Below are 24,135 nucleotides of genomic sequence, written 5' to 3'. Positions count from 1 at the left end.
TATAAAAACCTATTAATTTCTGGATATATTGGAAAAGGAAATTGAATTTAATGTATAAATATGATGTATAAATTTGTTAATGTATGGTATGTATCTGTGGGGAATGTATGTATATATAGGAGTGTGAGCAAAAATGGATATGTATTTATGAGTCCTATTTTTTTTTTTTTGAGTATAAGTGTAAAATGTGTTGGACTGGATTTTTGGTATAGGGGTGGGTAACTTATAAGCTTTGCTTCTTCCCACCCCTTTTCAGACACACAGTGCAAATTTTGGTTTTGGTTTTTGTTTTGATTTGTTTTGATATGTTGTGTCTGTACTGTGTTGATGCTGAAATAAATTTCATTCATTCATTCATTCATTCATTTCATTCATTCAGAAGCTAATGAGTTAATTAATGTTTATGTATGAGACACAAAACTCAAGTACACTTATTCTTTTTGGCCAGTGAACAGATGATCACAGGTGAGGTAAACATTCAGTATAATTAAATATTTGAAAACTCTTTGGTAAAACATTTGTAAAAGATAATAGATTTATCTCAGCTTAGCATAGCTGAGCTGCTGTTGCTGCTTTGTTACCTCACACAGTCCAAACAACTGTTGTCTAAATTGTATAAAGGTTTAATTCCCCTTTTTATTCTTTCAGATTGAGAGCATGATTATTAAGACAAAGAATATTTTTCCTTTTCTTTCTCCTTCGGTGTTTGGCATCTATCTTAATGGTGCATTACCACCACCTTCTGCTCTGGAGTGTGAATTACAGCATATCATTCAAGATACAGGAGTAGCAGGTGTTGTGGCCAAGTGGTTAATACACTTGGTTTCAGTGCAGAAGGTTCTGGGTTCAAATCCCACCCCTGCCACATTTCTCCATGTAATGTGGAGTTGCGTCAGGAAAGGCATCTGGCATAAAACCTGTGCCATTTCAACATGCAGATCCACCTTGGATTTGCTGTGGCGACCCCGAGTACAAAACAAGGGAGCACCCGAAGGGACTTACCTATTCAAGATACAGGAGCATTTTGTCACACAAGTAGAAGGTATAATCTTGTGGCCATAGATGATAATGTAGCATATTTTCATATATATATACGAGGTCTGTTAGAAAAGTATCGGACCTTTTTATTTTTTTCAAAAACCTGATGGATTTGAATCATGTGTGCTTGCATAAGCCAACCTTGAACCTTCGTGCGCATGCGTGAATTTTTTCACGCCTGTCGATTGCGTCATTTGCTGGTAAGCAGCCTTTGTGTGAGGACGTGTGTAGTGCACTCGGCGGATTTTCTTTGCAAGGAAATGGCAGAACGACTGGAGCAGCGCGATTGCATCAAATTTTGCCAGAAACTGGGCGACAGCCAGGTGGAAACCATTTGGAATATTCAGACGGCTTTCGGTGACGATGCTATGGGCATCACACAGATTAAAGAGCGGTACAACCGGTTTAAAGATGCCCACACAATGGTGGAGAGTGCGCCGCGCTCCGGGCGGCCATCAACATGCTGAAACGACCAGATCATTTCCAAAGTGAACGCTGTGGTGATGCGGGACCGCCGTGTGACTATCTGAGAAATTGCGGAAGAGGTGGACATCAGCACTTTTTCGGTACATTCCACTGTGACAGAAGATTTTGCCATGAAAAGAGTTGCAGCAAAATTCATGCCGATGGCTTTGGCATGAAGCTGCTGATGGAACAAAAGCGCCACCATGTTGAAGTCTCACAGGACATGTTGTGACATGCCCAGCTCTTCCACAATTTCTCGGATAGTCACACAACTGAAAAGTCACAGAAAGCCGTCTGAATCTTATATATATATATATATATGTAGCGGGATGAAAGTCCCGGGTCCCAATTGAAAAAAAGACGTTCCCGCTAGCTTGGCTAACGGGGAGTTCCCCTTTGGCTGACCTGGTAGAGGAACGGTCTTTTGTGTGAGCCGCGTGGGTTCGATCCCTGCCGTCGTCCCGGCCACGAAGGTCCTGCTGCTTCTGGCGTCACGAAGAGGATGTGGGTCACAGAGTATGCTAACATGCACCTGTGACTTCGGGACGAAGTCAAAAATGGTGGGGAGATGTGTAGCGGGATGAAAGTCCCGGGTCCCAATTGAAAAGCCGTTCCCGCTAGCTTGGCTAACGGGGAGTTCCCCTTTGGCTGACCTGGTAGAGGAACGGTCTTTTTGCGAGCCGCGTGGGTTCGATCCCCACCGTCGTCCCGGCCACGAAGGTCCTGCTGCTTCATATATACACACACACTCACTTCAGAAAATAAATTGCAGGATCTCCAAAAGCAAACATATGACTTATAAACCAGAAAATACCATAAAAATTGATTATCTAGTTATGCTCAAACATTTTGGCCGACCTTGCACTACAGATACATGTTTGTCAGGCAAACAAAAGTGGCATTAGTGGCCACCAGGCGCCTGCTTCACAGGCAACCTGACAGGCCTCTATCTTTATTTTATATCATAGCTGTTATGCAGCTGTATTTATCAGAACATAAAATTTTAGAGCTGCATATGTGGTAGTTTTTGCAGTTAGTTATAGAATGTTGCAAACCTACTCACTGACTCTGTCAATGACTGGATGACTACATTAGTCCTATGATTATCCTGCTAATCCCTGGGAATTTCTCATTGGAAGGTATAGAGTCATTGTATAGAATATGGGCGCCCTCCTTACGTTGACCTGTTTCGGTGTCTCAAAATGCTTTTGCAGTGCATCCACATACAAACTGCTTTTTTAGTGTTCCTGAGCATTTTCTCCTCCAGCTCTGCTTCTTTGTTCAGAGTCTCACAGACGTTCTTGGCATCTGACAGAGCCTCAGCAAACCCGGAGTTTCTCTGTTTGATGAGGGAGGTTGTGGCATTCTCACTGCCACTCTGATAACACCTGATCCCATCAGCTCTCAGAAGTGAAGGAAAGAAAATCCTTATTAGTACTCGGCTGGGAAACCGCTTGACACCAGGAGCTGCGAGCATGTTTATCTGTGCAGAACTGGAGTTGCATTAGGAAGAGGATCGAGTAGTGAGTCCCAGTGTGGATCTGGGGGCAGCTGAAGGGGGGAAGACTGACAGTATGTCACTCTACACAGAACTAGAATCAAGCAGGTTGTTCATCTGGTTAGTGATGGTAAGAATGTCATAGTCCCAATGGCAAAATAAGACCACTTCTTTCACAAGAGCTTGACTGTGTGCTTTACCAACCAGATGATGAAGAGCTTGTTTGTGACAGCTGTGACACTCTGAGGTAGGTTTTACAATGTAGCATCACTCCCAGATTTCAGTGTCTGGTTAACATGCCTAATAGTGTCTGGTTGATAGCCAAACAGCAATGGAAACATTGCTGTTTGGCTAAGAGCTTCTGAACATCAAAATTAGCCAAAAGCATCCTTAGATGATGCCCTTGAGACGCTAAGTGAGGAATCAAAGTGTCTGGATTTGCAATTGTGCTACAGCAAGACTTTGATCTAAGACTTTGGCCTTCATGGACTTCCTGGACTTAGCCATAGAAAGTATATGTGAACAAGGTGAAAGGGTTGAACTTGTGGAGACGTTCACATATCTCAGCAGTGACATGCCTTTGGGTTTAAGAGAGACTTGGGACACTTAGGAAGAGCTTGTGGAGCCATGAGGTCACTGGACAGAGCTGTTTGTTGATGCTGATATCTTTGCAGAAGATCAAAAGTTGAAATCTTTAGGGTTCTTGGCGCTTCCCTTCTATTATATTGTTGTAAGACTTTAAATGCTAACCGGTGACGTAAGGCAATGGCTGGATGTCTTTGGTATAAGGTCTGTTCAGTGGATCCTTGGGTACTGACTTTATGTGAAATTAGTGGTTACTTAGGGAGACTAAGATGAGAAGTATCACGTTATCATCTGTAAAATTGTGGCCAACATGATCCAGCACACAGGCACTGGTTATGTTTGAGAAGGGGGGATGGTCTGCTTGTTTGAGTACGTGGTTGCTATCCAGGACCCAAGGCAAGTCTGCGTGCTACTGCTCATCTGAGTCTAGTAGATGCACCCATTTGCTCCCAGATCTGACATGACTTGAGGATCTCCCCATCTCCTCATCGTGGTCTAATTCAGACTCCAGCTAATGCAAAACACAACATGATCACACAGCAAAAATGTGATGACATCACAAAAAGTGATGTAATATAGTAGTTACTGAGACTGTCACAAAATTGCGTACATGTCCGTGATGGTGTCATGAAAATATTTCATATTGGTATCACGAATTTTCACAGATAATTAGCCTGCACATTGATGAAGCGGTGATAACAGGGTATTGCTTTTCACTGATGTGTGTGTGTGTGTGTGTGTGTCTGTCTGTACACAAGATAACTCAAAAAGGGATTAACAGATTTCTTTCAAATATGGTTGGACTATTACTTGGATAAATATTTAGAGGTGATTAGATTTTGGAGTAGTTTGGTAAAACGTAAAGGTCAAGGAAATGATGGTAAAAAAAAACACCTTTTTTTTTGTTGGTATATCTGAACAACCAAGAAGAGTCGCTGGATCAAACTTAGTGGGAACATTAGTTGGACAGATGTCTAGAGGTACCCCACCTCTTGCCCTATGACTGCTGAGACAGGCTCCAGTAGAAGTCATATGATGAACTCATACATAATCAAAAACACCAATGCATACATACATTTAATTGTATATTCATATGGAAGTGAGCAAGGTATGTATCAGCGCTCTGACGCCTTTCATTCAGATTTGGAAACAACTGTAGTTTTTCCCAAACTGCTAAAACACATTTCTTCAAACCTCCACCCATTTTCTGAAAAACCTTAAACACAAATCCAAGCACTCAAACTAGTTTCACAAAACCTCAGGCTCTTTTGTCAAAATCAAACTATCACCTAAAAATTAGTTATCCTGTGATCAAAACCGATGTGTTCAGATCATACACATAGCAAGCAAAAGTATATTCACCAAAGACCATCCATAAAATAACTTAGGACACAGCATCCAGGGCATGTAGATAACTGGAAATGTTGACTGTAAATGCAAATTATGGTAGTCAGTGCGATATCTACATTCATCAATGTCACAAGAAAAAATAACAAAACTAAATAAAAAAAACATCACCGCACAGAGTCACTGAGAGTCATTCTCCACCATCATGTCTTTGAGCGTGGTCTGGCCAGAGGACTTCATCCACATCCACATTACAGGCAGTGGTGGGCACAACTAACCAAAAAGTTAGCTTTGACTGAAACGTTATCTTTTATGACGATAAACCAAGAAACTGCTAAAAAAAAATCTTTATTTACAACTTTGCAACACAAGAGTAACATTGTGTTTAGTGAATGTTAATGTATTTAGAGTTGTGCAAAAAAGTGTGCAAAAGATCTGCAAATTGAGCCTAACTAGGTGAAAACTGCTTAAGGTTTTGCCTAAAGGGTGGCTTGATTCAAGAAGTGAGTTCAGGGCCACTGTGAATTTGGTTCAGAGAATGGAGATTAGTGTTTTAGCAGTTCAGAAAAATGGTAACAAACAGCCCTTGCAAACACATCTTACATCCACAGGAAGATTTTGGAGACCTGCTTCACTCGAAAAGCATTTGTTATTTGTCCCCTCCTCCATCTAATTCAAAGTATACTGAGTTTAAATATGTGTACAATTTAAATGTGTGGCAGAAAAGGTTGTTTTAAACACGGCGTTTTTACGATGGCTGCACTTCTTTGCAGATTTACAGTTATTCTGTGTGGGTTTTACCAGTGCTCTTTTTTATAGACTCAAGGCAATATGCTACTTTTCAAAAGGTGCTCTGTTGCCTTAAGCAAACAGCAGGTAAGTAAAGCTCACGGTCAGAATGCACAAGATTCTGCCTCCAAACAGGTCAAATGGACACAAACATATGATAATAGTTTTGATTTCAAACTAGAATTTACTCCCACTGAAGCTTCCAGTTAGAAAACCGACTATCATGCATATACTTTTTGTTACCTGGTGGTCAAATCTTATTCACAAAAGAGATCCATTTGAAAATTAATGCTTTCTCTGTGTATTCTTTGGAGTTTTGTCTTCACAGAGAATTTCAAAGCAAGGTTACTTTATAATCAGGATTTCAATCACTTCACTCACCGTTTTTATTATAAATCAAAAGAAATGTCTTTACAGGCCAAAACAGATTTAATTACGCAGACATTCCTTCAGTTTTACAGACAGTTTTATTTGGCAATATATTTAATTTCATGTTTTTCTCACTTTGTACAGCCTGATCCTTAAATGATAATCATTTTTGTCAAAGCGCTGTATGAAACTCAAGCATTTAGCTTTTCCCACATTGTCGCCGTTCCTCTATGTTGGATGGATTTATTTTGGTAAAATTTATACATGTAACATATAGTACAATATATAAATAGCACAGAGGATAACACATAAAGTATAAAACACACTTATTTCCATTGTGGTCATCTTGATAATTGCAAGCAGCAAATACAAACTAATAAACAGCTCAAAATAGCTGAGTATTATATTGGTGTAAGTATTAAGAGATGTAACAACATTATTGATAACAGAATAAATTCTGAATAACTTAATAAATTCCTCAGGACAATAGACAAGAGATGGACACCATAAAAACATCAGAAATTGCCAATAAAGCCATAATAAAATCCATTCCATAAAACTGTTTGACTACTCTCTTAAAACATCTGGTTTGGCTAGACTGCACAGACTGAGGTAGATTATATCAAGCACAAATTGACTCACTCATTCAATCACTCACTCATCTTCAACTGTTTACTGCATTTAAGGGTCACGGGGAGGCTGCAGCCTATCCCAGCAGTCATAGAGTATGAGTGGACAGGACACCAGTCTGTCACAGGGCCACATATAGACAGACAAATACATTCACACTACACGCACACCTACGGCAAGAGTGGATTGGCCATTGGGAGTACAGGGCGATTTCCTGGTGGGCCAATCAATAATGGGCCAATGGCTGCTTGTTTTTTTGTCTTTGTTTTTGTTTTATTATTTTTTTTTTTTTGCTGCGCCTTGCCATGGTAACTTTCCCAGCCCACAGAGAGTGACATGCACTGGCCCACAGAGCTCAGCTGCAGCCTGCAGACACAGCATAGGCGCAGTGGCTTGTCTGTCAAAAGAGCACTTGTCCCAACTGTGGCCCTAAGATAGGCTACAGAGGCCCATGCATATTCTAGACCTCCCTCTTGTCCAACCACCTTTAATGATGAGCAATCATGATGAGAGAGAGAGAGAGAGAGAAAAACACAACAGAACATGAAAAAGAAAGTGAGCCACAAAATGTAGAAAAAAATGGAAAGGTGGTGCAGAAAAACTGAGGGAAAAGAAAAAAAGCTCTCACAATTAATGCTGCTAAGAGCAAAAAAAATTCAGAGATGTTTGCTGTGTAGGCTGGCCCTCTCACCAGCAGCAAGTGGCATCGGAGTCGGACAGTGAAAGTGACAGTGAAGCTCCCCCTGCCATGGAGGTGGTACAGGAGCAGGAGGAGATTGGTGGTGCTAGCAATGATAGCAGGTGTGTGCCAGCATAGGGAGGATAACCACTCATTCATACAATTTTTTAGCCTTTCATATGGATGAAAACAACCTCCCTATTTCTGGTTGCACCTACGGGTCCACGTGAGCAACATACTGTGTAGTCATCATTTATTTTATTCAAGGCTCCAGAATTTAAAGGGATATTGTTCAGAGTTGGCACAGTATCTGCATGCAGATTGTAGTGGTGGGCCAGTCTGGACCAAAACGTCCAGGGCCAAATTTTTGTCCCAGTCCAGCCCTGACCTATGGACAATTTAAACTTTCCAATCCACCTAACCTGCATGTCTTTTAGACGTTGAAAGAAGCCGGAGGGAACCCAGAAAAACATGGGGAGAACATGCAAACTCCACACAGAAAGGCCATAGGTGGGAATCAATCACATGACTTTCTTGCTCTGAGGCAGCAGGGCTAACCACTAAGCCACCATGCTGCCTGCAAACATGCACTTTAGAGTTTAATTAAAATGCCTAGTATATACACATGTTTAGACTTTTAGAGCCAAGTGCTGTTGCTGACACAGAGGTCACATTGTCAAAATCACAATACCGCGTGTGCTCCTGTGGGCATGATGGAATACAAATAAGGTGCAAGTGGGCACATAACTGGTGTGTTGATATCTTCCATCACCAGAAAGAGTTTGCACCATCCACCACCAAAAACCAGGTGTAAATTCTATCTGGCAGACATGCCTTGCATAAGTGGCTTCACAACAAACTGTTTGCCTGCACGTCGTCACCAGCCATCTATCACATTAATATAACAGCATGTTATGATCACAGTAGGAAGAAAAAAAGGAGTAGAGATGTAAAGCTTGGCCTGTGATCTTGACTTGTAAGTAGCTTTTCTCAAAATCAAGCCACTTTGTTCTTGGCTGAGTCTTACTCATTCCACCAAGGAACAAGTACGATCAAGACTCTCTAAGTCATTTTGTTCTCACCAAATGAACAGAGAGATGGACTCACAGGACTGGGGGAGTGCAACAATAAAAATGTTGGCAGCATTCAATGCTACGTGTCACACCTCTAGGAGATCGTTAATATAGGCTAATGTTCTAATGCAAACAACATGATCTCCCATTTGTATCGCTGATAGATAACAAAGGGGTGTACAGTAAGTTTTAAAAGCTAATTTCTGTGACTCTTTATTTTTTGTAACCCCGAGTGACCTCGATAACTGCAGAGAGTGTAATGAGGGGGAAAACCATAAAGAGAACGTAGGAGGGTTGACTGCTAAAGTGCCTGATTAAAAACAGCAGTATTAGTAATTACAATTTGTTCTATCACATAACTCCACAGTACACGCATTAACGTGCATAACTATGACACGAGGAGGGTTTGTGCAGCAGCTGCCAGAGAGAATGCAGCACGAACACAATTGTTCAAACACTCTAATGATGATCCTAGCGCACAACGTTTGATGTTAAAGGCTTTCAACTGTCAAAAAAAAAAAAACAAAAAACAAAAAAAAAACTTTATTTTTGAACTTGGAACACTGGATCCATCTTTGAAACATTACACTCTTTGATTTCATAAAACAACAATAAAAAAGGCAGTCTCTTTAAAACTGCAATGCAGTTGGAAAGTTAGACATTTCAATAAAGTGAATAAATTACACAAGGTGAATAGCACAATATTTTTGATTAAAGCAGAGCATTGTAGTTTCTCTCATATGAAGATTCAGAAGTTGGATGCCTCACCACACTTATGTGAAAATATTCGGCTGCTTTCTCCTTTTAATAGACAATGCATCACACTGCTGTCAAGTGACTGCAATGAAATCACTGAAAAAGTGAGTGAAAGTTCATGAACAGATGCTTTTCCCCCTAAGACACCCCAGTATTTCACTGCATAATTATGTCACAATAAATTGATTAGTCTGACATAATGAAATGATGGTGATTTCTGCCCGTCAGATTCAGATGAATCATTTCACCCAAAGCCTTATCTGTCAGACTGTATCACTTAAGATATCACCAAATGCCAGGAAATTGCCCATTTTCTACATGGTAGAGTCTTTTCATTCCAAACAAAGGAAAAAAGAAGTACAAAATAATTATCTTGATGTAGTTCTGGCTGATGTTGGAAAAAGGCTCACCCAGCCATTTGCAAAATTGTCATGTCAATCAGAGGTATGTGACCAGAAATAGATGGTAATATGTTGAAAACAGTTCTGTCTCTTAGTGGCAAAAGCTCATTTAAAAACAAAAATCTACACGCTAGATCCAAACCTTGCAGTTCTTTGAGAAGTAAATTTCAATTTATTTCAATTTCAATTTATTTTCATTTATATAGCACCATATCACAACAAGGTTGCCTCAAGGTGCTTCACACAAGTAAGGTCTAACCTTTACCAACCCCCAGAGCAACAGTGGTAAGGAGAAACTCCCTCTGAGGAAGAAACCTCAAGCAGAACAAACTCAAAGGGGTGACCCTCTGCTTGAGCCAAGTTAATCCAACATAGGACCTGAAGTCTATTGATGCCAGTGTTTGTACCTGGATTTTACAGCATGAAGAGGATGTGAGTCTTGGACACCAATTACTTTCCCAGGTAAGCCTGACTCCAATTTTCAGGTGGGTGGACAGGAACACTGAAGATGGAGTGTCTTGTCTAAGAATAGAAGAAAAGATTAGAGGGGCTGCATTTCTATGGTGCTTTTCCATCTAGCAGATGCTCAAAGTTGCTTTAGAATGATGCCTCACATGTACTTCTGCAACCAAGGCAGCTTTTTACAGCTGGGTGGACTGAGACAATGCAAATTAAGTGTCTTGTCTAAGAACATAGACAAGTAGTATGAGAGGCATGACAGACTGTGACTGGAAATCAAACCCAGGTCTACATATTGGTAATTCCATCTCCTAATCCTACTTAGCTACCTGCTAGATCTTAGAGAATCACAAAGAAATTGCGGACTCTACCTTTTCAAAAGGTTTCAATTCGAACACAGGCATATCTCTAGAAATGCTGGTTGTATAAAAACCTTTTCCATTATGTAAAAATTTCCATTCAGTTGGGTCAGTTTAATTAAAGACACAAATGTGTTTTAATTAATCCATCAAAATAATTGTAGAACATAGAACATCATCTGACCTGAGAGCAGGACTGAAGTACGGTAACATTTTATATTGTGTAAAATTTGCAAGTCATTTGTATTTGAATTGTGTGAGAAGCCACTATGTAGCACAGTCAAGGCTCTACTACATCATTAAGAGTTATTTTTGTAGCAGCATCACACTTATTCTGTCACCCACAGCAACTGTGGTAACAATGCTGATGATTTGATGGACATAATACCAATTAAACTGTTGTGTGTTGGGGGGTGTGGCTGGATATTTTGGTGTTCTTTTCTTTTCTTTGCTCTTCAGGTGGCATGGAAACTGATTTGTCTGTGGAGAAGGTGCTGGCTGAAGAGTCCTCACCCTCATCAACATCATGTGTAGCACCTGTGACTGGTGCTCACATGCAACCTTAAAGACTTTCAGCTGAAGCAGATAATTGGATGGCGTTCTGCATTTAAGTCATGTGTGATTCAAGCAGAACTGCCGGGAACTCGACCTTGTGATGTTCGTTTGTGAGACGCTGAGGACCGCGCCTGGGTTTGACACATCGAGCCCGTGAAGCAAGGAAGGGTGAGGACACATGCTGTCAGCACACATTAAAGGTGATTAAGTGTTTGACTAATTGTTGATAGTAACTTGGTGTTTTGTTACACAGTATACTTGAATTGTGATGAGAATTGTGCAGCTTGCTTCTCACTGCTGTGGCGTGCGGATAAGTGATCCTCCACCTGTTGTGAGAAGCTGCTCATTTGCATAAAGTTAAAAAAAAATACAGACCTGAATGTGTTGCTGATAGCGTGTGTCTTTTGAAAGATATTGTTGTAACTGCTGACTTACCTCACCTCTTCTTTGCTTAACAGAGAGTCAGTTTGTCGTGTCCACCTGGGGGGTGTTTGGCGGTGGTAGTGGGTCCAGGAGCGCCGGGCTTTGATCCTTACGGGCGCTGGAGAGCGCCAACAGTCACTCCACCAGAAAAACGCTGTTTAGTTTGTACACATTTTTATGCACCAAAGAGGGTAAAAAATAAATTGTTTTGTTTTGGAACCGCTTTCTGGTTATTTTTAACGCTGGGTTCTGTCAGACGCAGGTCCGCTCCTCAACCCGCGTCGACACATAACATAAACCTTGAAAAACCAGACTACAAAACATTACCTGGATATTCTGTAATCATTAAATGCCTCACACAATATGACAGTCTGTGTTTAAATGTTAGTATCTCAGAGACAAAGCCATCCAGATTATAAAGATCCACATGAGTTTAATGTTTTTGTTGTAACAAAAATGAATTTTACTCTAATTGGTTCTCATAATAGTGAGCACATGTCAAACATAGGGCAAAGCAGGTGTGTTTAAATCTTGAGCATCAAACATGTCAGAGTGGATTTTTAACACTGAAAGTGTTATTTTAGCAGTCTGTGGTAAACCTTGAGCAGTGTCACAGTTGTTGATTCAACTCTCAATGTGTAATTTAATACCGGAACTGTCTCTGAGGAGGTTTTCAGTGGTGTTGCTGAGGGCGTTGCCTCATAACCAGAAGATTGAGGTGTCAGTTCCAAGCTGAGGCATTTGTCTGTAATATGATAGTAATTACATGTTAGTGACTGCATTGCATGTTATATTAATAACATGCAACGAGGAACTTATCAATCACTTATACTCAGTGTTGTATAAAGTACCGGAAAATCACACTTAAGTAAAAGTACAGATACCCATTAAAAAATGACTTTGGTCGAAGTTCAAGTCACTGATTGAAATGCTACGCAAGTACAAATCTTAAAGTATCTAGTATTTATTGTACTTAAGTATGACAAGTAATGTACAACTAAATGTACTCAAGTATTGAAAGTAAAAGTACAAGTAAATTTTAATAATCAAAAACGGACTGATTTCTTTATATAAAGTTTATCTAGGCTTGTAAATGACTGGTAGTATTAGTCAAAATACTGAAAATTGTGCACATCACACAAAAACACTTCAGAAACAAGGTTTCAAAACCTAAACGAGAGTAGGCTACTCACTAGGTGTTCACAGGAAACAGTTATTTATTTCTATATGTATTTATTTATTTTCATTGTTACATGGTTTTTTTTTGTCTCTTTCTCTAAAATTGCATTGTAACATTATTAGTCTATTATTATTGACTATTATTGTCTATTATGTAGACAATTATTGTTGTTGCTATAATATATGAATAAAAATAAATTAAAAAAATTACAATTTGACTCTTTTATGACAACGAACGCTGAGCCATTAACTATACAGAAAACAAATCAACACAAACGTGCTGATGCAAACAACTTAATGCTAACTTTAACATTGAAAACGCCATAGACATCCTGTTTTTAAGTTATAAAATACATCTATCAACTGTTTCAGAAGACCATAACAGGTCGGTTTAACATAAAAATATTAAATATTACTCACAGACTTATGCTCTTCAGGTTTTTAGCGGGGAAAAAATTAGGATAAAGCAAAATAAAACAATCAATCCACGAATCGTAGATTCGACCTGCGAATCACTGCTTCGATTGGTTCAAGGTTCAAAGCAAACCCGCGCTGCAGAAAAGTTGATTACAGACCCGCTGCAGGTCTGTAATCAATGTAGAGAAATTATCATTTTCCTGACAAACACTCCCCAAGCGCGCAACTGCAAAAAAGCTTATTGGACATGCTTCATGACAAATTGGCCTGACTTTGTTGCAGTCACTAGTAATCAGTGGTGTCTCTGGGTGAAAACACGACTTTTTTCGTGTGTGTGCGTGTGTTTTTTTTTTTTTTTTTGTAATGAGTAACGGCAAGGCGCATACAAAATGTATCGTCGTAGAAGTAAAAGTGAAAGTAAGCTGAGTTTAAAAAACTCAAGTAAAGTACAAAGTCTCCCAAAACGTACTTAAGTACTGTAGTGAAGTATTTTTACTTTGTTACTATACAACACTGCTTATACTGCATACATGATAAGTAGAGGAAATATTTTGAAGCTTTGGCGAGATGGTGACCATTCATCAACAAAATGATAAAAATACATTTTGGAACCCAAATGTTCCTGAATGAAATGAAGACTGTATCATCCAGTTAATAATGATAATATTAAATTGACATTTTACAGATGCTGCACCGGACCATCATGGTGAACAAAGAGCTGAGCCAGAAGGTGAAACTCTTAATTTACCAGTTGATTTACACTCACCCATGGTCATGAGCTCTGGGTAATAAAGACAAAAATAAAAAGGTCACAGATACAAACTGTGGAAATGGGATTCCTGCATTGGATGTCTGGGCTTACATACTGGGAAACGGTGAGAAGGCTGACTGTCCAGGTGGGACTCAGGAGCTAACAGAGGTGGTTAAGGGCATCTGGTGAGAATGGCCCATGGTCATCTCCCTAGGGAGGTCTTCCAGGCACATCCAACTGAGAGGAGGCCCCAGGAAAGACCCAGGACATGCTGGAGGGATTATATTTGCCAGCTGGTTTGGGTACACCTTGTTAGAGGACTTGGCTAAGGATAGGGAAGAGAGGGAGGAGCTGCTTGGTCTGCTGCCACCAAACCTGGGCCCCGATAAGTGGCAGAAAATGTATTAATGAATGAATAAATGAAGTTAAGCTGTTGTGTCAACTTTATTTATAAAGCACTTTAAAATCAGCTGCAGCTGAAACAAAGTGCTGTACACGAAGAGACATATAAAAGGTAACAAACCACAAAGAACAAATAAAAACAAAAAACAAATAAAAACAGTTAAAACAGCCAAAACAGATTGAGAATCTCATTCTGGGTTAAAAGCCAGTACATAAAAGTGGGTTTTCAGATTGGTTTTAAAAACAGAAAGTGAAGAGGCCTGCCTGATGTGGAGCGGTAACTCGTTCCACATCTTTGGAGCCACAACAGAAAAAGCTCGGTCCCCTCTGAGCATACGCTTACACCTTGGCACCTCCAGGAGGAGCTGATCAGCTGACCAAAGGTGGCAAGCAGGGGCGTAACAATGAAGCAGCTCAGAGAGGTAGGGTGGGGCAAGGCCATTTAAAGATTTAAAAACAAATAAAAGAATCTTAAAATGAATTCTAAAATGCACAGGCAGCCAGTGGAGGGAGGCCAGGACAGGTGTAATGTGCTCCCTCTTATGCGCACCAGTTAGCAGACGGGCAGCAGCATTCTGAACTAGCTGGAGATGTGCAAGGGAGGACTGGCTAATTCCATAATAAAGTGCATTACAGTAATCCAGCCGGGAGGTAATAAAAGCATGGATTGCTGTTTCAAAGTGCTGCTGTGCAAGAAAAGGCTTAACCTTAGCAAGCTGCCTTAAGTGAAAGAAACTCAATCTGACTACTGCACTGATTTCTTCTTCTTCTGTTAATTTTGGCTCTCTGTTGGGACTGTTTACACAGAGACTGCTACCTGCTGCTTTGGACTTTGAACTAATAGTCTTTTTCAAGACTTTTTTACTTTTTTACCTTTTTATTTATTTATTTTTTTTTTTTTTACTTTTTTACTTGACTCTACTGGTGGTCGGCTCTCACTGCGGTATTGTATCACTTCTTGTTCCGGAGCACAGCGGTGTTTTTCTGTATCTGTTAGCTGTTTGATCTGCGCAGTTAGATTGATCTAGTTATCTAGATTACGATTTGTTTCCCAGTGTAATCTTTACGTGCCTTAACTAAAGCACTCCTTCTGCTGAATCACCTCTAAATTATTTACACATTATTCGCTTTGCGTGTTTTTAGGAATCCGCTAGCTTAGCGTAGCTACTAGCTCTTAGCCGATTTAGCATGGCGGCTTCTCCTGTCTCTCCCGCACTTTTCTGCTCTGGGTGTGAAATGTTTAGTTATTCCTCGGCCTCCTTTAGCAGTAATGGTACTTGTAATAAGTGTAGCTTATTCGTAGCTTTGGAGGCCAGGCTGGGCGAATTGGAGACTCGGCTCCGCACCGTGGAAAATTCTACAGCTAGCAAGGCCCCTGTAGTCGGTGCGGACCAAGGTAGCTTAGCCGCCGTTAGTTCCCCCCTGGCAGATCCCGAGCAGCCGGGAAAGCAGGCCGACTGGGTGACTGTGAGGAGGAAGCGTAGCCCTAAACAGAAGCCCCGTGTACACCGCCAACCCGTTCACATCTTTAACCGTTTTTCCCCACTCGACGATACACCCGCCGAGGATCAAACTCTGGTTATTGGCGACTCTGTTTTGAGAAATGTGAAGTTAGCGACACCAGCAACCATAGTCAATTGTCTTCCGGGGGCCAGAGCAGGCGACATTGAAGGAAATTTGAAACTGCTGGCTAAGGCTAAGCGTAAATTTGGTAAGATTGTAATTCACGTCGGCAGTAATGACACCCGGTTACGCCAATCGGAGGTCACTAAAATTAACATTGAATCGGTGTGTAACTTTGCAAAAACAATGTCGGACTCTGTAGTTTTCTCTGGGCCCCTCCCCAATCAGACCGGGAGTGACATGTTTAGCCGCATGTTCTCCTTGAATTGCTGGCTGTCTGAGTGGTGTCCAAAAAATGAGGTGGGCTTCATAGATAATTGGCAAAGCTTCTGGGGAAAACCTGGTCTTGTTAGGAGAGACGGCAGCCATCCCACTTTGGATGGAGCAGCTCTCATTTCTAGAAATCTGGCCAATTTTCTTAAATCCTCCAAACCGTGACTATCCAGGGTTGGGACCAGGAAGCAGAGTTGTAGTCTTACACACCTCTCTGCAGCTTCTCTCCCCCTGCCATCCCCTCATTACCCCATCCCCGTAGAGACGGTGTCTGCTCCCAGACTACCAATAACCAGCAAAAATCTATTTAAGCATAAAAATTCAAAAAGAAAAAATAATATAGCACCTTCAACTGCACCACAGACTAAAACAGTTAAATGTGGTCTATTAAACATTAGGTCTCTCTCTTCTAAGTCCCTGTTGGTAAATGATATAATAATTGATCAACATATTGATTTATTCTGCCTAACAGAAACCTGGTTACAGCAGGATGAATATGTTAGTTTAAATGAGTCAACACCCCCGAGTCACACTAACTGTCAGAATGCTCGTAGCACGGGCCGGGGTGGAGGATTAGCAGCAATCTTCCATTCCAGCTTATTAATTAATCCAAAACCCAGACAGAGCTTTAATTCATTTGAAAGCTTGTCTCTTAGTCTTGTCCATCCAAATTGGAAGTCCAAAAACCAGTTTTATTTGTTATTATCTATCGTCCACCTGGTCGTTACTGTGAGTTTCTCTGTGAATTTTCAGACCTTTTGTCTGACTTAGTGCTTAGCTCAGATAAGATAATTATAGTGGGCGATTTTAACATCCACACAGATGCTGAGAATGACAGCCTCAACACTGCATTTAATCTATTATTAGACTCTATTGGCTTTGCTCAAAAAGTAAATGAGTCCACCCACCACTTTAATCATATCTTAGATCTTGTTCTGACTTATGGTATGGAAATAGAAGACTTAACAGTATTCCCTGATAACTCCCTTCTGTCTGATCATTTCTTAATAACATTTACATTTACTCTGATGGACTACCCAGCAGTGGGGAATAAGTTTCATTACACTAGAAGTCTTTCAGAAAGCGCTGTAACTAGGTTTAAGGATATGATTCCTTCTTTATGTTCTCTAATGCCATATACCAACACAGTGCAGAGTAGCTACCTAAACTCTGTAAGGGAGATAGAGTATCTCGTCAATAGTTTTACATCCTCATTGAAGACAACTTTGGATGCTGTAGCTCCTCTGAAAAAGAGAGCTTTAAATCAGAAGTGTCTGACTCCGTGGTATAACTCACAAACTCGTAGCTTAAAGCAGATAACCCGTAAGTTGGAGAGGAAATGGCGTCTCACTAATTTAGAAGATCTTCACTTAGCCTGGAAAAAGAGTCTGTTGCTCTATAAAAAAAGCCCTCCGTAAAGCTAGGACATCTTACTACTCATCACTAATTGAAGAAAATAAGAACAACCCCAGGTTTCTTTTCAGCACTGTAGCCAGGCTGACAAAGAGTCAAAGCTCTATTGAGCTGAGTATTCCTTTAACTTTAACTAGTAATGACTTCATGACTTTCTTTGCTAATAAAATTTTAACCATTAGAGAAAAAATTACTCATAACCATCCCAAAGACGTATCGTTATCTTTGGCTGCTTTCAGTGATGACGGTATTTGGTTAGACTCTTTCTCTCCGATTGTTCTGTCTGAGTTATTTTCATTAGTTACTTCCTCCAAACCATCAACATGTCTATTAGACTGCATTCCTACCAGGCTGCTCAAGGAAGCCCTACCATTAATTAATGCTTCGATCTTAAATATGATCAATCTATCTTTATTAGTTGGCTATGTACCACAGGCTTTAAGGTGGCAGTAATTAAACCATTACTTAAAAAGCCATCACTTGACCCAGCTATCTTAGCTAATTATAGGCCAATCTCCAACCTTCCTTTTCTCTCAAAAATTCTTGAAAGGGTAGTTGTAAAACAGCTAACTGATCATTTGCAGAGGAATGGTCTATTTGAAGAGTTTCAGTCAGGTTTTAGAATTCATCATAGTACAGAAACAGCATTAGTGAAGGTTACAAATGATCTTCTTATGGCCTCACAGTGGACTCATCTCTGTGCTTGTTCTGTTAGACCTCAGTGCTGCTTTTGATACTGTTGACCATAAAATTTTATTACAGAGATTAGAGCATGCCATAGGTATTAAAGGCACTTCGCTGCGGTGGTTTGAATCATATTTATCTAATAGATTACAATTTGTTCATGTAAATGGGGAATCTTCTTCACAGACTAAGTTTAATTATGGAGTTCCACAAGGTTCTGTGCTAGGACCAATTTTATTCACTTTATACATGTTTCCCTTAGGCAGTATTATTAGATGGCATTGCTTAAATTTTCATTGTACGCAGATGATACCCAGCTTTATCTATCCATGAAGCCAGAGGACACACACCAGTTAGCTAAACTGCAGGATTGTCTTACAGACATAAAGACATGGATGACCTCTAATTTCCTGCTTTTAAACTCAGATAAAACTGAAGTTATTGTACTTGGCCCCACAAATCTTAGAAACATGGTGTCTAACCAGATCCTTACTCTGGATGGCATTACCCTGACCTCTAGTAATACTGTGAGAAATCTTGGAGTCATTTTTGATCAAGATATGTCATTCAATGCGCATATTAAACAAATATGTAGGACTGCTTTTTTGCATTTGCGCAATATCTCTAAAATTAGAAAGGTCGTGAAAAACTAATTCATGCATTTATTTCCTCTAGGCTGGACTATTGTAATTCATTATTATCAGGTTGTCCTAAAGGTTCCCTGAAAAGCCTTCAGTTAATTCAAAATGCTGCAGCTAGAGTGCTAACAGGGACTAGGAGAGAGCATATCTCACCCATATTGGCCTCTCTTCATTGGCTTCCTGTTAATTCTAGAATAGAATTTAAATTCTTCTTCTTACTTATAAGGTTTTGAATAATCAGGTCCCATCTTATCTTAGGGACCTCATAGTACCATATCACCCCAATAGAGCGCTTCGCTCTCAGACTGCAGGCTTACTTGTAGTTCCTAGGGTTTGTAAGAGTAGAATGGGAGGCAGAGCCTTCAGCTTTCAGGCTCCTCTCCTGTGGAACCAGCTCCCATGTTCCCATGATGCACTGAGTGTTTCTTTCTCTTTTTGCTCTGTATGCACCACTCTGCATTTAATCATTAGTGATTGATCTCTGCTCCCCTCCACAGCATGTCTTTTTCCTGGTTCTCTCCCTCAGCCACAACCAGTCCCAGCAGAAGACTGCCCCTCCCTGAGCCTGGTTCTGCTGGAGGTTTCTTCCTGTTAGAAGGGAGTTTTCCTTCTCACTGTTGCCAAGTGCTTGCTCACAGGGGGTCGTTTTGACCGTTGGGGTTTTTCCGTAATTATTGTATGGCCTTGCCTTACAATATAAAGCGCCTTGGGGCAACTGTTTGTTGTGATTTGGTGCTATATAAATAAAATTGATTTGATTTGATCAGGGTCTATTCTGTTTTACTACTGCGAGCTGATGGGTGAGCTGATGGGTGAGGTGCCCTCAAAGCAGCATGGCTGCATTTAGTCACGTTATGTTAAACATCTGTGCATAAGGTGCAAAATAAATTTCCATTAAAATACTAAATATGTTAAGTAATATATTTAAGATAAGTCATAATTTCTTGCTAAATGGAATACATAACATTTTATTAGTCTTAGCATTACAGTATTACATAGTGTTACTTATTATGTAAGCCATTTATCTGTACATTTCTGATTGGAATATCTTTTAAAGAGGTGTTTTTGTCACACTTAAAAAAAAAAATCTACCTTTAGGAATAAAACATAATTAGGTTTTGTTGTTATGACCAGGTCAGGTCAGATCTACAAAACTGCTTTGGGTAATGGATGGAAACCACCTAGCATACATCCAGTCTATTAACACTTACTCTTGAAGTAATGCTGTAATGCTATAAGGGCATCCATTTATTTCACAATGAACAACGCTTCTCCTGCAAAATCAACATCAGCAAACCTTTCATTTCCAGCAAAGACAGATTCAATTTATTTTAATTTTTTTTTTTTCACTTATATAGCGCCAAATCACAACAGAGTTGCCTCAAGGCGCTTCACATAAGTAAGGTCTAACCTGACTGACCCCCAGAGCAACAGTGGTAAAGAAAAACTCCCTCTGAGGAAGAAATCTCAACCAGACCAGACTAAAATGGGTGACCCTCTGCTTGGGCCATGCGACAGACACAAATTACAGAACAATTCACAAAAAGAATAGGCAAGAAATGCTGTTGTTGCACAGGACAGGAGGGTTTTCAGCACAAATACCACACCCATCTCTGGATGGAGCTGCACATTAAACAGAGAGAAAAAAAAGCCATCAGAGAGACAAGAAATAGAGTATAATTTTCCAGCATTAAATAACAAGAAAAACAGGATACTAAGGTGATCGCTGGCAACTAGTCCTAAGCTTCACTAAAAGACCCTGAATTTAGGTAAAGTTGAGGCTGCGGCATGCTCCATTTCCTAATAAAATAAATTGAAAGAGTAAAAAGCGCAGAACTATACTATGCCAGTATGCTAGCCATATGAAATGGAAAATAAGTACGTCTTAAGTCTGGACTTGAAAGCCTCCACAGAATCTGACTGTTTTATTGATGTGGGGAGATCATTCCACAGAACAGGGGCACAATAAGAGAAAGCTCTATGACCTGCAGACTTCTTATTCACCCTAGGGACACAAAGTAGTCCTGCAGCCTGAGAACGCAAAGCCCGGGCCTGTACGTAAGGTTTAATTAAGTCAGCTAAGTAGGAAGGTGCTAGTCCATGAACAATTTTATGGACTAGTAGCAGAACCTTAAAATCTGATCTCACAGGGACAGGAAGCCAGTGAAGGGATGCCAAAATGGGTGTAATGTGGTCAAACTTTCTGCTTCGTGTCAAAAGTCTGGTTGCAGCATTTTGAACCAATTGGAGAGCCCTAATGCTGGACTCTGGTAAACCAGAAAAGAGAACATTGCAGTAGTCCAATCAAGAAGAGATAAACACATGGATCAGGGTCTCAGCATCAGCCATAGACAGGATGAGACGAATTTTCGCTATATTTTGCAGGTGGAAGAAAGCAGTCTTTGTAATATTTCTAATGTGGAGGTCAAAGGACAATGTAGGATCAAAAATTACCCCTCTGATAAGACTGAAATGATGGTTCTTGGTACAGTGAGACATCGGCATCAATCTGACCAGTTAACGATTAGCCTAGGCTTGTGTGCCATACATCACACTGACAAAGTGAGAAACCTTTTAAAAGTAGTTTAAAAGTTTCTAGACATCCAACTTCTCACTGATGCAAGGCAATCTTCTAAGGATTTTATGTGAATGAGATTATCAGCAGTTATCAAGTTATATAGCAAGGGGTGCTATATAAAGGGAGAAAAGCAGGGGGCCTAAGACGGACCCCTGTGGAACCCCAAATTTCATGTCACTAAGGTTAGAAGTAGTGTTACTGTACAAAACACAGTGAGAACGACTGGTCAAGTATGACGCCAACCATGCAAGGGCACTCCCAGTATTCTCAAAGTGATTTTCCAGCCTATCAAGTACAATATAATGATCCACAGTATCAAATGCAGCACTGAGATCTAACAGCACCAGAACCGTACTGGTGTCCAAATCCATTGCAAGCAGAAGATCATTCACCACTTTAGTGAGAGCCATCTCTGTGGAATGATATTTTCTAAAAGCAGACTGCAGTGACTCAAAGAGATTATTCTCAGTAAGACAGGCCACGACCTGCCGTGACACCACTTTTTCCAGAATTGTAAAGCAAAATGATAGATTTGATATCAGCCAATACTTTTTCAATACACTAGGATCAAGATTAGGTTTCTTAAGTAATGGTTTAATCACTGCAGATATGAAACATTTAAGAACAGATCCAGAAGTTAGAGAAAGATTAATAATTTCCAGCACAGTCGGCCCAAGAGTGGGCCATGGGTCCTTAAACAGTTTTGTTGGTATAGCATCAAATAAACAGGTTGTGCTTTTGTTGACTTTACGAGTTTCGTCAGCATGCCCAGAGAGATACTCTCAAATTCTTTAATTTAGGTAATACCTCAGTAGCAGTACCACCTCAATAGCAGGGTGTAGTGACTGGGTTGAGGCATGCTGGGATATGTTTAACCTAATGTCTTGTATTTTCTTCTCAAAGTAATCCAGGAAATCTTGTGCTGTAAAAGGAGAACAAACTACAGGTGGTTGTCCATGAATACACCCAAGAATACAAAGACACCCAAGAAACTGGTTTCATAACCGTAACAAACACCCAGTCCATGCAAGTATTGAACAGTAAAACAGCCAGTACACATCCCTGATGAATGCCAGCATTCTCTGGGAAAAAGTCAGAGATTTCTTGAGAAGTTTCTTGTTAAACATGCTCAAGATACCAATTCAGTTGTGTCTAAGATGTATGTGGAGATTCTCAATCATTTACTGTAGGTCATGGTAACCAAGTAGGTTGAGTCAGGTTTGAGTTCTGAGGAAGCTTTTCTGGATGTGTGCATAATGTCTTCGAGAAACTAAACAGTCCAGGTGACCTGATGCAACCTACTTGGACAGTTGTGTGTAGAAACTGCCTTTCTATTAGATAAAATTAGGCTTAAAGTAGCCAATTTTAGACTTCTGTACATAATAGGTATACTATCCTTCATGTCTCAAACAATCACAAGAGTCACTGCACAATTTAATTTTTTTTTTTTTTTTTTACAAGGCAAAATGGTTGGTAAATTTAAATACAGAATGCAATGCTAAAGTCCCTCACCAGCATGAGCATGTAATCAATGAAAGTGTGTAGAAAGAATGACCTTTCGAACAGTTAAAATAGGTCAAGGTTAAACATCTTTGAACTTGCCTAAGGTCTGTGTCCCAAGAATGCTTCTTGTGAATTTGAAGACCCTGGCAGTAATAGGAATGGAGTTATGCTGAGCACAGACAGACAGACAGACAGATGCAAATCTTCCCAACACCCAATGGCCATATTTTGGCCTTGGGTGAAAAAACAAAAACAAGCGGACAATTGCAGCCTCCATATGTACAGTTATTAATTCATTTTCCATACCCACTTGTTCCAAGCGGTGGGTGACATGCAGTGGGCCAAATAGTATTTAGTCAGCCCCTGATTGTGCAAGTTCTCCTACTTAGAACGATGAGAGAGGTCTGTAACTTTCATCATAGGTACACTTCAACTATGAGAGACAAAATGAGAAAAAAAAAAATCCAGGAAATCACATTGTAGATTTTTTTAAAGAATTTATTTGTAATTGTGGTGGAAAATAAGTATTTTGGTCAATAACAGAAGTTCAACTCAAAACTTTGTAACATAATCTTTGTTGGCAATGACAAAGGTCAAACGTTTCCTGTAAGTCTTCACGAGGTTTGCACACACTGTAGCTGGTATTTTGGCCCATTTCTCCATGCAGATCTCCTCTAGAGCCGTGATGTTTTGGGGCTGTCGCTGGGCAACATGGACTTTCAACTCCCTCGACAAATTTTCTATGGGATTGAGGTCTGGAGATTGGCTCGTCCACTCCAGGACCTTGAAATGCTTTTTACGGAGCCACTCCTTCATTGCCCGAGTGGTGTGTTTGGGATCATTGTCATACTGGAAGACCCAGCTACGTGCATCTTCAGTGCTCTCACTGATGGAAGGAGGATTTGGCTTAAAATCTCACGATACATGGCCACGTTCATTCTTCCTTTAACATGGATCAGTCATCTTGTCCCCTTTGCATAAAAACAGCCCCAAAGCATGATGTTTACCACCCCATGCTTCACAGTAGATATGGTGTTCTTGGAATGCAACTCCGCATTCTTCTTCCTACAAACATGACTACTTAAGTTTTTAATAAAAGTTCTATTTTGGTTTCATCTGACCACATGATATTCTCTCAGTCCTCTTCTGGATCAGCCATATGCTCTCTGGCAAACTTCAGACAGGCCTGGACATGTACTGGCTTAAGCAGGGGGACACGCCTGGCACTGCAGGATTTGATAATCA

The 24,135-nt window shown here is 40.3% G+C and overlaps 1 long non-coding RNA gene across 1 annotated transcript; it reads right to left on the bottom strand.

Annotated features, from left to right (window-relative positions):
* Positions 1–437: 437 nt before the first annotated feature.
* On the bottom strand, positions 438–23,618 carry LOC117520613. The gene is made up of 3 exons (XR_004563705.1): positions 23,608–23,618; positions 5,258–5,264; positions 438–504 (listed from the first exon to the last, which is right to left on the bottom strand). It is a non-coding gene; the product is annotated as an uncharacterized LOC117520613 (long non-coding RNA).
* Between the last annotated feature and the right edge of the window lie 517 nt (positions 23,619–24,135).

Source organism: Thalassophryne amazonica, chromosome 11 (assembly GCF_902500255.1).
Source record: "Thalassophryne amazonica chromosome 11, fThaAma1.1, whole genome shotgun sequence".
In the NCBI taxonomy this organism is placed as follows: domain Eukaryota; kingdom Metazoa; phylum Chordata; class Actinopteri; order Batrachoidiformes; family Batrachoididae; genus Thalassophryne; species Thalassophryne amazonica.
The sequence above is the reverse complement of the archived record's forward strand: the minus strand, read 5'-3'. Positions and strand labels throughout refer to the sequence as shown.